Source organism: Heterodontus francisci, chromosome 38, assembly GCF_036365525.1.
Source record: "Heterodontus francisci isolate sHetFra1 chromosome 38, sHetFra1.hap1, whole genome shotgun sequence".
Taxonomy (NCBI): Eukaryota; Metazoa; Chordata; class Chondrichthyes; order Heterodontiformes; family Heterodontidae; genus Heterodontus; species Heterodontus francisci.
The window spans coordinates 20,852,158-20,865,980 of record NC_090408.1 but is presented as its reverse complement, the minus strand read 5'-3'; the positions used below and the strand labels follow the sequence as shown (position 1 = coordinate 20,865,980).

The following is a 13,823-nucleotide window of genomic DNA, read 5'->3' as shown; positions in this document are numbered from 1 at the left end:
CAGACTATTGTTATAATAGTTGGCCAAAGACTGACACAGGCATTTGAAATGAAAAATCTCTTGTTGCCTTCTAACGCAGGACTTTGAATTTTAGCTTAATTAATAAAGAGGAAGTTAATTTCAACATTGGAACCAAAAAGGGCATCAAAATAAGTGCCTAAGCTATGATATCATAGGATCATAGTATAGAATCATAGAATGGCTACAGCACAGAAGGAGGCCATTCAGCCCATTGAGTCTGCACTGGCTCTCTGCAAGAACAATTTAGCTAGTCCCACTCCACCACCTTTTCCCCGAAACCCTGCAGATTTTTTATCTTCTGGTGCTTATTTAATTCTCTTTTGAAGGCTACAATTGAATCTGACTGCACCACGCTCTCAGGCAGTGCATTCTAGATCCTAAACATTCTCTGTGTCAAAACGTTTTTCCTCATGATACCTTTGGTTTATTTACCAATCACCTTAAATCTGTGTCCTCTGGTTCTCGACCCCTCCCCCAAAAAGGAACAGTTTCTATCTCCTTTGTCTAGACCCCTCATGATCTTGAACACCTCTATCAAAACTCCTCACAACCTTCTCTAATCTAATGAGGACAACCCCAGCTTCTCCCATTTATCCTCATAACTGAAGTCCCTCATCCCTGGAACCCTTCCCATTAATCGATTCTGCACCTTTTCTGAAGCCTTCACATCCTCCCTATAGCGCAGTGCCCAGAATTGGACACAATGGGCTGGATTTTAACAAGCCCTCGATGTCGTGATCTGTGGCAGGGGTGGTCTGAAGATGGCTCCGGATGAGGCTCGCCATGGACCTTGACGCCTGCAGGGTCAGGCCTAATCTTCCCGGCGGCCGCTAGGCTCTGTTGCAGCCACCCGCCCCCACCCCCTCCACTCCCGCTGCTGGGCGATGAAACCACAATTTGAATATTCAAATCAATAAAATTAATACATTTAAATACACTCACCTGAGATCTTGAGGGTGCGCTGCAATCTTCAGCGCGGTGGCCTGCACTCCCGCGCCTTCAGATTCCTGTCTGGGGAAACAAGGCACTACACTGATGGGGAGGATCAGTGCAGGGTGGGGGGAATGGGGTCAAATACATGTAATGGATGTTGGGGATGGTGGGAAGGGTTGAACCTTAAACTTTGTTCAGTTTGGTGGGGGGGTGAGGGGGAAGGTCCGATGTAAAAGGTAAATGTTTTGGGGGAGGAAAGGGCAAATAGTTATTGTAATTGTTAATGGGGAGGGTGGGAAAGGGGCATAAGAAATTTATTTATTTAGTTTTGGGGGGATCGTTCTTTAAAAATTTAAATATGCTGGCAGGGCTTGCTGCCCTTTAAAAATTGTACCAGAGCCTGCGCACAGGCTGCTGATGCCATTGCCGCCACAGACAGCCCGCCCCCTCCATGTGATTGGCGGGGGTGGGCAACCCCAGCTATTTAAATGAGCTGCCGCACTCAAGATCGCAGCAGCTCTTTGGCGTGCGGGCAGGCTGCCATTTTTGAGCTTGCCATCAAGATTGGTGGCGGGTTCTTAAAATCCAGCCCTATAGTCCAGTTGAGGTTGAAACAATGTTTTATAAAGGTTCACCATAACTTCCTTGCTTTTGTACTCTATGCCTCTATTTATAAAGTCCAGGATCTCATGTGCCTTATTTACCACTTCCTCAACCTGTCCTGCCACCTTCAGTGTTTTGTGCACATATACCCACAGGTCTGTCTGTCCTGCACCCCCTTTAGAATTGTACCCTTAATTGAAGAGAAAGTAAATGGTATACAAGATATAAAATGTTTTATTAATGCCACATGAGCTCAGTAACTAGCTAGATTAGATAATGATACAACTATTAAAACCGAAAAAGATAAAAAAATGAAGTCGTGTCAGGATCCTGGCTGAGCATGAGTACTCAGCAATACAGAAGAACAACAAAAGGGCTGTAGGCCTACACCTTCCAAACCTCAGCTCCATGTAGGATGTGTCTAATCAGGCACACTTCTTACGAAAGTACTTCAAAAGTACTTCATTTCATTGTAAAGTACCTTGGGACATCCTGAGGTTGTGAAAGGTGCTATATAAATGAAAGTCTTTCTTTTTCTTCCCTCGATCTATTTCTCTTCTCCTGCAATGCTGCAAGATTATGCTAATACAATGCTTAAAATCATTTACCCATTTTATCCCTTGGACTCTTTTTTTGTACCTCGAATATCTTTCTTGACATGTCTCAGCAAATTCCCCCCAAAAAAGCTAAAAATCTGTAACCAAAACAGATAAAGTTGTCATGTGAACAGACAGTTGGGAGTTATTTTGACCGAGGGGTAAAAATAGGCACTCAATGGGTGCTGTGCTAATAAGGCACACCTGTTGGGAAGCTTACTTTTAGCACACAATTTTTGGGCTAATTTATGATGATCATGATTTAAACATGCCTGCAGGCACTGACATCGGCAGCTGCAGGTTTAGCTCTCTAGCGCTAATTAGACTCAATTTTCCTGGAGCTGAAATGTAGTCTACAGTCACACAATTCCATGGAAGGTGTGCAGTGGGCTGGCTGGGAGAGAAGCCAACGTGGAAGGTTGGCTCAGGGATGGAGTGAGAGGGTACAAAGTTCTCAGACACGGCATTGGAGATCCTGAAGGAGGAGGTCCAGAGGAAGACGGATGTCCTGTACCCACTGAGGGGAAAGGAGGCCACCTCACACTCCTAGCCCTCTCTCCTGCAGCAATGGCTGCTGCTGTACCTGGCCTCATGCCTGTTGTATGATTGCTTCAAGAGTGATGTCCCTTTAAGAACTCAGTATGCTAATGAGCTAAGTGCCAGAACGTAGTCCTGTGACTAGAAGCCATAGTAACGCTGCAACTGTAATACCCTAGACAAAGGTTCTGTACATAGCTTGATCTGTATTGTATATGCTTGTTTAGCTGCTAATAAACTTGCTAGAGATCTTCAAGGCATTGGAATCCACATACCTCATTATGCTGCTTAAGATAACACAAAGAACACATGACAATACCCTTCTCCCATTCCTTCTGCAGACTCGAGCAAGATGCCAATAATTAGTTGTATATTAATTATGTTTGATTGTATGCAGGTTGTGGACATTAACTAGGCATTCGCTTGAGTCCCCAGGTTAAAACCGTGGTTGTTGGTGTAGGAGGTGTATGCTTTAATGCTCTGTAAATAAATATAAAAGTGTGTAAAGATTGGCTCCAGTTCTGCCCACAACTTGTTTCCTGGAATAGAACACTGCTGACCAAGCACTTACTATCTCCCAGTGTCTCCTAAAAGATAAAGTAGCATCACTCTTATTAGGTGAAGTCCTCAGAGAATTTCCAGACTAAATGTTGATACAGTGTTGGTGAAGTCTTGCCAAAGCATTCCAGAAAATCTCCCTATGTGTTTCAAAAGTCCTCTTCAAGCCTCCAGCAGAAAGTAAACAGTAAAAGTTGAGTAAGCCTTTAGGTTGCACTTGAAATCCTCTGCAATGATTAGTTTATTCCCAATCAGCTGGTCACTGTTAGAGAAGGTGTTAGGCCAACTGTTAGACACTAAAAGGCTGGCTAGCCTCCTTACTGAGCACTATCAGGAAATGTAAGTGGCAATCAGCTGATTAATGATCCTTCAGATGGCAGTTCTTCATGCCAGCTTCAACTCCTTTACCAAGATGGCGTCTTGCAAAAAAACACTGGTTTAATAAGCATTTTGGCTTAAGATCCCATCTTGGCCAGCTTGAAGGCTGTTTAGCGCTTAAAGTATGAAGTGAAAATTGCCCCCAATATGTGTTGGATTCATCATACCCTTTCTAAGTTACAAAAATGAAGGACAGGAAAGGACCAACTGGCCCATTGAGACTGACATATAACTGTTGGGAAGCAACTTATGTACATCATGAATTTATATGTATCATGAGCATGGTGACTGGCAGATATATCCCAAATATTCACCCACCTTCTATGTGCAGTTATGTCAGTAACACACAGAAACCTATCCAACTCCCTTTTGAATCTTTGCAGCAAATCCACACACTGCCAAAGTTGGCACCTTATTCCTTAAGTCGATGACTCTCGATGTAAAGAAGTACTTCCTAACATTTAACCTAGTTCTATAGTTTTGTAACTTTAATGCATGTCCTCTGCTCCGAGAGTCATAGAGTTATTATGACACAAAAGGAAGCCATTCGGTTCATCGACTCCATGCCAGCTCTCTCTAGAGAAATACAATCAATCAGTCCCATTCCCCCTTTGTATCCCCGTAGCCCTGTAAGATTATTTCCCTCAAGTGCCCATCCAACTTCCTTTTGAAATCATTCATCTTCTCCGCTCTAACCTTTCTACCACAAATAGCCTATCCAAATAGATGGAAACTAATCCTTTCAATATCTTGATTCCCTCAAACAAATCTCCTCAAAATGCTTTGCTACAGTTACAAGTCCCAGCACTCTAAGCCTAACATGGTAACTAAAGACCTTTAAATTAGTTATCAATCTAGTGGTTCTTCTCTGTGACTTTTCCAGGGCCTCTGTATCAGTTGAGGGAACTAATACTGGACACAAGGCCTTCTACAAGAACAGTACATTGCAGTTCTGGTGAAGCATTGATCGCTGTCTCCACATAGGTTAGTTGACCCGCTGCATGTTTCCAACTTTGTTTTTATTTTCTTATACTTTTCTCAGATTTCCCCCTCCTTTCTCTTTAAGGAAAATTAGGGCAAACGGACAGTTAAAATCAGCCATTCACTTAGCTGCTGTAGCACTGCATGGAATCAACCATTTTCTATTTAAAACTGCTCTTCAGAGCAGGTAGGAAAGACACCTGAAATCAGCATGGTCATTCTTTAAATATGCAGATGAGGGTCCAGTGCATGCCCCAACTGCAATTTATACTGTGGTCAGAGGGGAGAAGGCATTGTGGCCATGTAAAGACAATGGGAAGAGGATCCTTGACCAGAAGAGGCCCAATCAGGTAACATTGTACACTTTCCTTATGGGACCAGGAGGACCAGAAAGGCTCCTCCATACTCCTCAAGGAATGTGCTCCCCCTTTTCTCTTACCCTCTGCCCATGACTTACCTCGTTGCCCGAATTTGCACACCCCCTTGCCGGTGCACCCACCAGCCAGTTGCTACATATTGCCTGTTTCAGCTGAGCAGTTGACCAGCGACATGCACATGAGGCCTAGGCGTTAAAATTATCTGTGCCTCAGGCTGCTGAGGTACAGCCAGGGGGTGGGCGTTTGACACTCGGATCCCTCCCCTCCTGCATCAATTGCAGATGTTCAATGGGTGGTTTCTGGCTCTTCCTCAATTCTTATTTTAACTGGTCCATTGATCCATTCTTGGGGCTGGTTGTTTAATTTGCACTTAATCTTTGTTGAGTGTGCACCTATCTTGCATATTCAACGTTATAATTGAAAACTGATTACCACAACCGAGATGCCTTTCAACTTGCGCAATCCTCGACTATTGCATTAACTGGACTAGGGCAAGGAGTACTGACATAAAATGGTTTTATTTTTGAAATTGTAGTCACATACCTGAACTGAATAAAATGAATCATCCATCATATGTTTTCACTGAATTTAGTTTACTGTTGCAAAACACTTTCAAAATGAAAAATGTGGGAAAAACATACCTTCATTGTCAGGGATTTCATATAGTAGGAGGAGATCTGAGGAAGGTAATGAGAGATAGCTGGAAAATCCACATGAAGGGTATTTAAATAGTACATTCATCTGCAATCTAGAGCTAATTTTGTTAAAATCTACCTGTAAGTAACCATCATAAGTGTGTGTCTGTGTCTGTGTAAGAGAGATGGAGAGAGAGAGAATGGACAGGCATATTCTCCAGTTGCCTGGTTCTAATGAAGCCCTTGTCATCATACTGCCTCAACCAAGATTAAAAAAACCCAGAGATTTTTCTATCAATTACCATCCTAATCAAATCACACAGACTTGTTCAAGACTTAGCAAGGACAATATTCAATGGATTCGGCCAGGTAGGATCGAGACTGTAGTATGAATAAAATAGCAAGGCCGTACAAAGCACCCTGTTCCCTTCAGGTAGCCAGCATTTTTGTTTGGTCTCTGAAATGGGCAGCCCAATCAATATCCTGAAACAGTCGGATGCCTCATGAGCCCATGAAAATCATGTCAATAAAACCCTGAGGCAGTTTTGAGGTATGGGCAGGAACAGCGTGCAGCACACATGCAGGGTACTTGGCATGATGGCCTAACCAGCAGTCATTAAAGGGCCGCTATGAAAAAGTTAACAAATAACTTTGTAAATGATTTTTGTGGGGTCAGGAGTAAAATTAATTGCATTGTCATTTTCATAAAATTATACAGATATAGGGTAAAGGAAAATGACAAGCACATCAGAAATTATTTTATGTATATGCCTCCAATTCTCTGTAAATGAATATATCTTGCAGAAAATAGCACTTACATTTTGTTTATATGCAAATACACAGATAAATCTTGGCATAAATTGATTTCAGAAGCTTTCCCTGATGGAATAAATGTGCATTTGCTGAATTTTATATAAAATAATTTACAATGCATTTAATTGTTGTTTTGCTTCTGTTTACTTCTCATTGACGCTACAAATCAGATCTAATCCAGTTTAAAGACAATGAGGTTGATCTTGGCTTTGTGCGATAGTGTGAAACAGGTGATGGTGAGTTGACAGCCTGTTTCATAATTCTCCGAATGAAGTCAATGCAAATAAAAGCTGGGAGAGTTGTAAAATAGGTTGGCGACTCACTATCACACAAAGTCAAAGTCTACCCTAGTGTGTTTCAGCTGTAGTTGTTCTGATTTGTAATACCATGAAGAACGGGCCAAACAATTTAATGCGTTGCAAATTATTTCACACAAAATTCAGCAAATGCATATTTATTTCACCAGGAAGAGCTGCTGACATCAATTTCTGTCAAGATTTATGTTTATTTGCAAATATACAAAGCATACGTGCTGTTAACTGCAAGAGATATTCATTTAGAAAGAATTGGAGGCGCGCACATAAAATGATTTTCATCTAATTGATGCAATTGTCATTTTCCTTTACCCTTATATCTGTATAACTTTATTAAAATGAGAAGGCAATTTGCTCTTTTTGTGCTTCAGAACTAGCTGTGCCCCTAGACAGGTTATTCCAGTGCAGCTATAACACTGGCATCTACCCAACAAAGTGGAAAATTGCCCAGGTATGTCCTGCCCACAAAAAGTAGGGCAAATCCAATCCAGTCAATTACCACCCATCAGTCTACTCTCAATCATCAGCAAAGTAATGGAAAGTATTGTTGATAGTGCTATCAAGCAGCACCTTCTCACCAATAACCTGCTCACTGATGCTCAGTTTGGGTTCTGCCAGGACCATTCATCTCCAGACCTCACCTTTGGGCCTTGGCCCAAACATGGACAAACAAGCTGAATTCCAAAGTTAATGTGAGAATAACTGCCCTTGACTTGAAGATATCATTTTAGTGAGTGTGGCATCAAGGACCCCTTGTAAAATTGAAGTCAATGGGAAGCAGGGGGAAAGCTCTCCACTGGTTGGAGTTATACCTAGCGCAATGGAAGGTGGTTGTTGGCCAATCATCTCAGCTCTAGGACAGTGTTGCAGGAGTTCCTCAGGATAGCATCCTAGACACAACCATCTTCAGCTGCTTCGTCATAATGTCAGAAATGGGGATGTTCACTGATGACTGCACAGCATTCAGTTCCATTCACAAATCCTCAGATATTGAGATAGTCTGTGCCTGCATTCTTCAAGACCTGCACAACATTCAGGCTTGGGCTGATGTGTGGCACAAATGTTACTTGCCACTTAAGTGCCAGACAATTACCATCTCCAACAAGAGAGAATCTAACCACCTCCCTTTGGCATTCAATGGTATTACCATAACTGAATCCCGCACCATCAGCATCCTCAGGTCACCAGTGACCAGAACTGAACCAGCCATATAAATACTGTGGCTACAAGATCAACCAGAGGCTGGGAATTCTACAGCGAGTAACTCACTTCCTGATTTCCCAAAGCCTGTCCACCATCTACAAGGCAAACGTCAGGAGTGTGATGGAATACTCTCCACTTGCCTGGATGAGTGCAGCTCCAACAACACTCAAGCAGCTTGACACCATCCAGGAGAAAGAAGCCCACTTGACTGGCACCCCAACCACCACCATAAACATTCACTCTCTCCACCACCAGCACACCATGGTAGCAGTATGTATCATCTACAAGATGCACTGCAGCAACTCACCAAGGCTCCTTTGACAGCACCTTCCAAACCGGCAAACTCTTCCAAATAGAGTAACAAAGGCAGCAGGTGCATGAGATACCACCACCTACAAGTTCCCCTCTAAGTCACACACCATCTTGACTTGGAAATATATCACCATTCCTTCGTGGTCACTGTGTCAAAATCCTGGAACTCCCTAACAACACTGTGGGTGTTCCACATGGACTGCATCAGTTCAAGAAGGTGGCTCACCTCTACCTTCTCGAGGAGAATTCAGGATGGGCAATAAATACTGGCCTTGCCAGCGTTGCCCATGTCCTAGAACAAATAAAAAAATGTAGTAAAGTTTCAAATGCCATGTCTAAAAAAGTTTTATGGATCAAATTTCTGAGTTCAATTTGAATTGTCCATGGCAGATCTTATCAAGTTTAATGTATCCACAGCAGGCATTTGCAATAGATTGATATTCCAAAGTGTAACAACCTTAAAATTCACTTTATCCCATCCATGCATAAAACTTGAATAAATGGTAGACTTTTCATTCATATAAGATGATAATCACAGGAAACAACACAAAGGAGCTTCATTTAGAACTGTTTTTAAATTCTTCAGCACATGAATTTAGGACAGTTATTAACAGGAATAAACTCATATTCCGTTCATTTTCTTACTGTACTGCAAATTTGTCTATGAATATTCTGTAGTGATATAGACAATAAGTCATATGAAAATATTAACTTGCATTATCAAAATAAAACAAGTGTGATTTCTGACATCATTCTGTTCACTGTAAGTCACATGAAATAAGACTGATTAGAATTAGAAAATGCTGTTAAAATAGCATAAATGCAGCGACAAATTTACAATCTAATCTATGTCTTGATTTAAACATACAATTATGTGGAGTATTTGAAAGAGAGTAATTTATACCTGTTCACATGTTAATAGATGCAGGTTGTTTATTAATCCAAGTTTTTTCTTATTTATGGCTCTTTATGTGTCCCAATGGATAACTTAATTAAGATGTTAAACATGGTACTGTGATTGCAGAGTAGGCATGAATAACACTTGTTTTGAATGTTTGTCTGAACTAGATCATTTTTAAGAAAGGAATTGTACTTCTGACTCCATGAATTCTGCTTCCCTCATTGATCCATACATGTGACGCTTACTAAACAAGGAGATTTAGGTGGCACAACCTGATGGACTATTATCCTTTCACTTCTGAGAGCTGGTTGTGAAGCTATCAACAACAACAACCTACAATTATATGTTGCCTTTAATGTAATAAGATCTCTCAAGGCACTTCACAGGGTGGTATCAAACAAGGTTTGACACTAAGCCACTGAAGCAGACATTAGGACAGGTGACCAAAAGCTTGGTCAAAGAGATAGGCTTTAAAGAGAAGAGAAAAATAGAGAGGCAGAGAACTTGAGGGATGGAATTCCAGAGCTTACAACCTAGGCAGATGAAGGCACGGCCATGAATGATTGAGTGATGATAAGCAGGATGCGAAAGAGGCCATTATTGGAGGTGCAGAGTTGGGGTGGGGTGTATAGGGGGGTGGGGTGTGAGACCATGCAGGGATTTGAAAACGACATGAGAATTTTAAGGTCAAGGCATTGTCGTCCTGGGAGCAAATGTAGCTCAGCGAGCACAGGGGTGATGGGTGAATGGAACTTGACGCGAGTTAGGAATCCAGACACCAGAGTTCAGGGTAAGCTCAAGTTTACGGTGGGTGGAAGATGAGAGTCTAGCCAGGAAAGCATTGGACTAGTAGAGTCTGCAGGTAACAATAGCATGGATGAGGGTTTCTGCAGCAGATGAGCTGAAGCAGGAGCGAAGTTGAGTGACATTACGAAGGTGGAAGGAGATGGTCTTGATGTTGGAGAGGTCGGAAGCTCAGTTCAGGGTCAAGTAGGATGGCATGACTGTGAACATTCCAGTTCAGCCTTCGATAACGGCCAGGGAGATGAATGGAGTTACCGGTTAAGGAACAGAGTTTGTGGTTCAGTCATCCCAATATTTAATTGGAGGAAATTTCTGCTCATCCAATGTTAGATGTCGGACAAGCAGTGTGACAAATCAGAGCCAATGGAGCGGTCGAGAGAGGTGGTGGTGAGGTACTAGGTGTCATTAGTGTACATATGGAATCTGATGTTGTGTTTTCGGATGATGTTGCCGAGTGACAACATGTAGATGAGAAATAGGAAGGGCCAAGCATAGATCCTTGGGGGACACCAGAGGTAAAGTGTGGGAGTGGGAAGAGAAGCCATTCCAGGTGATTTTCTTTCTATGATTAGATAGATAGGAATGGGACCAGGCGAGGGTAGTCCCACCTAGGTGGACAATGGAGAAGAGGTGATGGAGAAGGATGGCGTAGTCAATCGTCAAAGGCTGCAGACAGGTCAAGAATGGTGAGGAAGGAGAATTTACCATAGTCACATCAGATGCCTTGTATGGCTTGATAAGGGCCGTTTCAGAGCTGTGGCAGGGGTGGAAACCTGATTGGAGAGGTTCCAATGTGGAGCTGTGGGCATGAATTTGGGAGGAAACAACACGTTCAAAGACTTTAGAGAGGAAAGGGAGGTTGGAGAGGGGACAGTAGTTCGCAATGACAGAGGCATCAAGGGTGTGTTTTTGAGGAGGGTGGGTGATATTGACAAATTGGCAGGGGAAAGGATCAGTACATGAGCGGGGAAATCATTAACCAAATGAACTAATAAGTTGGGTGGTCAAGGGAGCAGGAGGTGGCTTTCATGGACAAGATGAGCCTGGAGTGGGCATGAGGGGAGATAGGAGAAAAACTAGACAAAGATGTGAGTTTGGGATTAGAGCAAGAGGTAGGTATCCTGAGGGAAAGTTTGGCTTTGTGGTCTAGGGGAAGGGAGGAAAGGATCAGAGGCAGCTTAACGGGATGATCTCAATCTTAATGCCAAAGAAGTCCATGAGCTCCTTGCACTTGTTGAAATTGACAGTTGAAGGGGCAAGGGAGAAGCATTTAAGAAGACAGTTTACAGTGCAGAAGAGAAAGCAGGGATAATCTTTGCATTCCAGGATGATCTTGGAATAGCGATTACTTTTGGCAAAAGAGAGCAGGACCCTTTCATGCTTTATGTGGTCTAGCCAGATTTGGTGATGAATGGGTAAACCAGTTATCCATCATAAATCTTCAACTCTGCATCTCTTGGACTTAAGGGAGCAGAGATGGGGGCTGTATCCAGGGAAATGACTGGAGCTGGGAGAGTGTAAATGTTGTACTGTGGACAAGTGTATCAAAAGTGGAGGTGAGGGTGTGATTAAGCAGATCAGTGGCTGCAGGAGTGTTGTGGTAAATGGAGGGCCAAAGGGTAAACAATTGGGAATTTGAAAATGTCATTGTAAGTGACATGGGCAAGAGTTTTTTTCCAAAGGTGGACACAGAAGAAAGTGGGGTTGGAGGCAGAGAGCGGGATCTAAGTGGTGAGGGATACAGGGAGTAATCGGACATGATCTTATTTGTGATTGACACAATGGAAGTAGATTGGCCATTTGAGATGGCAAGATTGAAGGGTTGGCCATGTAAATGGACAGGAGAGTTTAGATGGAGGGAGAGATTAAGGGAGGATAGGAGGACTGTGATCTCAAAGAAGAGAAGGCAAGATAAGTTGAGATAGAAGTGGAAATCACCAAGGAGACTGCGGGAGAGAGGCAGTATAGATATCACAGTAAGAGAGTTGGTGTGGTACTTGTGTGGGCGGTTGAGACTGAGGATTTTAAAGGAAGGATGAGATGGATCAAACAAGGTGACATACTCAAAGGAGGAGAACGTACCAGAGGAGTAGGGGGACAGAACAAGCTGTTATTTGGTGATAACAGCCACACCGACACTGCGATGGTCTGGACGTGACAGTGGTGGAAGGTATACCCAGCTAGGGAGGCTGCATTAAGGGGGAAGGTGCCTGAAACACGTTTCTGTCAAGGGCATGATGTCCTACACTCATGATTGAATGTTTCTTTTCTCTGAAAACTATGTCACATGCTAATATCTCTATTATGCATATATTGTATCCAGTAGCATGTATGCAATCTCATTGCAAGCACATGGGTAAAAGCATTGGTATTAGAGGGGGTTTCATAAAGGCTCGTTCACAATCAGCTCAGAACATGTCCTCAGAATACAACTGGATGTCTCAGTGATATTAGAGTTATATGTTTCAAAGGACCAAATGGTCTTTTCCTTGATTTGTCTTCAGTTTCAGTGTAAGATGGCAAAAGAATTTTACAGCAGCTTTTTCATCTTTGTATTGTTTATTTTCTATTACCACCATCCTCTAAGTTTTTACTCTAAACTGTCTTTTTGAACATTTTCAACCATTCCTTGTTTTTACTCTTTTTGTTTTCCTCATTCTGCTGGCTTTCCTTCACCCATCCTAACTTTGATAAATTGCAGATTTCTGGCTCTAACTCCCCATCTTCTGATTGATAAGATCTGAAACCAAAAGCACATTTGTGCATTTCAGTGCCAAGCTAGTTAAAGTTGCCATCTCTCTAACAGATTAGCAATCTCTCATTGTGGAGTTTCTGGATGTTGTAAGCAAACATAATAAGAAAACTCCCAAAACAAACTCATATTTAATGAAAAGTGCTTCACAATTTCTTAAAAAGGGAAAAAGCTGCCCTGCAATTCTGACCATTCTAATTAAAAAATGTTTTTTTAGCAGAATTTTGTACCTAACTTCAAAGGACATGGGGAGGTGGCTTTAATTTTCAAAGAACTTGCATATGGACTTGGCAGAATCATTTCTTTGCATTTATATTACATTTGGAAGGTGCTGTCTGTCATTTATACTGCAGCTTGGAAACATTAAATTGCTGCCAAACTTGTTCTTAAAAGTGGTCTTGTTAGTGCCCAATTCTACCCACTCTAGATGGCGCTATGTTTTGTGAAATGTTTTAATAGGTAAGGTGTTAATGGAGTGCAAGCTTCTCAATAACTTGCATTTATATAGTGCCTTTAATGTCGAATAATATCCCAAGGTGCTTCACAAAAGTATAATCAATAAAACACATGCTGAGTCAAAGCAGGAAATATTAGGCAGGGTAACCAAAAGATTAGTCAAAGAAGTTAGTTTTGGTGAAGGTCTTAAAAAAGGAGAGGGTGAGAGAGATGCAGAGAAGTTTAGGCAGGACATTTCAGAGTATAGTTCCTTGTTGGCTGAAGTCATGGCTGCCCCTGGTTGAATGAAAGGAGTGGGAAATGGACAAGAGGTCAAAGTTGGCAAAATGCAGAGTGATCAGAAGATTGTAGCACCGGAGAAGGTTACAGAGATAGGGAGGGACATGTCCACGAATGGGATTTAAACATGAGGATGAGAATTTTAAACTTGATGCTTTGAAGGATCCAGAGCCAATATATGTTTGTGAGCACAGATGGGAGTGAAGGTTGAGCTGAACTTGATGAGGGACAGGATATGGGCAGCTGTGTTTTGGATGAGCTGAAGTTTTTGGAGTATGGAAGATCAGCCAGGAGAGCATTGGAATAGTCAATGCTAGAAGTGATTAAGGGATGGATGAGAGTTTCAACAACAGATAGGTTAAGGCAGGGG

The 13,823-nt window shown here is 42.2% G+C and overlaps 1 long non-coding RNA gene across 3 annotated transcripts in view; it reads left to right on the top strand.

Moving 5' to 3' along the window:
* Positions 1 to 13,823, top strand: part of LOC137352411 (uncharacterized) — a 246,834-nt gene that overhangs the window by 16,586 nt on the left and 216,425 nt on the right. Inside the window, exon 3 of one of the 3 annotated variants that reach the window (XR_010969706.1) lies at positions 4,510 to 4,610. The exons of the other annotated variants lie outside the window; for them this stretch is intronic. This is a non-coding gene — a long non-coding RNA (uncharacterized lncRNA). The remainder of the gene's footprint in view (positions 1 to 4,509; positions 4,611 to 13,823) is intronic. 3 annotated transcript variants of the gene reach the window in all.